This window comes from Abrus precatorius, unplaced genomic scaffold (assembly GCF_003935025.1).
Source record: "Abrus precatorius isolate BTA unplaced genomic scaffold, Abrus_2018 Scaffold1, whole genome shotgun sequence".
NCBI classification, from domain to species: Eukaryota; Viridiplantae; Streptophyta; class Magnoliopsida; order Fabales; family Fabaceae; genus Abrus; species Abrus precatorius.
Window position 1 is genome coordinate 6,443,842 of NW_020874291.1, and position 1,711 is coordinate 6,445,552.

The 1,711-nt window shown below is 38.6% G+C and overlaps 1 non-coding gene across 1 annotated transcript; it reads right to left on the bottom strand.

The window, feature by feature from the left end:
• Positions 1-505: 505 nt before the first annotated feature.
• Positions 506-612, bottom strand: LOC113861688. Its single transcript, XR_003504301.1, has one exon. It is a non-coding gene; the product is annotated as a small nucleolar RNA R71 (small nucleolar RNA).
• Between the last annotated feature and the right edge of the window lie 1,099 nt (positions 613-1,711).

Sequence of the window (1,711 nt, forward strand, 5' to 3'; positions counted from 1 at the left end):
ATTTAAACATTTTTATTTTTATTTTGTTTTATGCTCACTCGTTCTAAACCTATTGCAGAACTCACTATTGATCCAAAAATTGAGAAGACTGCATGTAGGCTAAGGAAGGAGTGTAGAGAAAAGAAAAAGATGGCAAAAAAAAGACCAATCTTGGAGTACATGACACCCATTGCTGAGGGTGATGTTGGGAGCATTGTAGCACTTGACATAGAGGCCAATAATTTTGAATTAAAGCTAGCCTTGATCAATCTAGCCTAGAACTCCACATTATTTTCAGGGCGACCTGACGAAGACCTTCACCTTCATCTGAAAAAGTTTCTCTGACTTACTGATACCATCAAATACAATGGTGTCACTAAAGATGCTATAAGGCTTTACCTCTTTCCATTCTCTGTCACGAAAAGGGTGAACGAATAGTTCTCCACACTCCCATCTAATTCAATTACAACGTGGGATGGCCTTATACAGCAATTCTTAGCCAAATATTTCCCACCATCACTCTATGAAGCTGATAACAGTGATCTCCAATTTTCAACAATATGAGTCTGAATCTCTATTTGAGACGTGGGAGCGCTTTGGAGAACTTCTAAGGAAATGTCCACATCATGGTTTCCCTGTGTGGAAGCAAATGCAGATTTTCTATGTTGGACTCTCATCTTCTAATAAAGCTACAGTCGATGCAGTTGCTTGAGGATCCTTCCTATGCAAGGGGCCAATTGCGCCTCATACATTGATAGAAAATATAACATCTAGTAATTTCCAATGGCATACAAATCATCATAGAAGCAAAAAGAAGGAAGCCGCTCCAATCTACCAGGCAGAAAGTAGTGACTCAATAACAAGTAAGCTGGAAACTCTGTCAAAACAAATAGAATTCTTACTGAGAGCACAAGATTCATTAGCAAAACCTTCAAAGGCCGAGGAGGCTAACTTATTGGGCAATAGTTACAATTCTGGATGGCGTAGCAAACCCACAAACTCATGGGAGAATAGTCAAGGGGGTTAAAATTCAAATGTTTATTGTCTTCCCCATATGCAATCTCAAGGAGTAAGGATGGAAAGGAGAGAGCCATCAACCTTTCAATTGGAGCAGAGAATTTCGAAGCTTGAGTCCTAGATGGAACTACTAATTCTTTAGATAGAGCAACAAGCCCAAATAATGGACAAGAAGTTTTCATAAATAAGCTCTAATACATTCGAGATAAAATCACAATTGGGACAACTTACAAATTTGTTGACTCAAAAAGCATTAGGGACGTTGTCCTCCTAGCCTGAACCTAACCCCAAAGAACATGCCAAGACAATTACATTGAGAAATGGGAAGACTTTGCCTGAAAACGTGTCAAAGTCATAGGATACCGTTGTATGCACACCCGTGCTCCCTTATATGCATGGTTATGCTAACGTAGCAGAAACAAAACAAGAAAAGAAAGAAGCACCATCAACAATGTCCAGACCTCAAGAACTTTGAATCCCTTTTCCCCAGAGGTTGAGAAGCAGTCAGAGGGACCTATAGTTCAATAAATTCCTTGAAATTTTGAAGAAGTTGCACATCAACATACCTTTTGTATAGGCCATCTCTCAAATACCCAAATATGCTAAGTTCCTCAAGGAAATATTAAGCAATAAAAGAGGTTAGAGGAATTCGAAACTATAAAGCTTAATAAGGAATGCTCTGCAATCTTTTTGAAAATGCTATCCCTAAAACTTA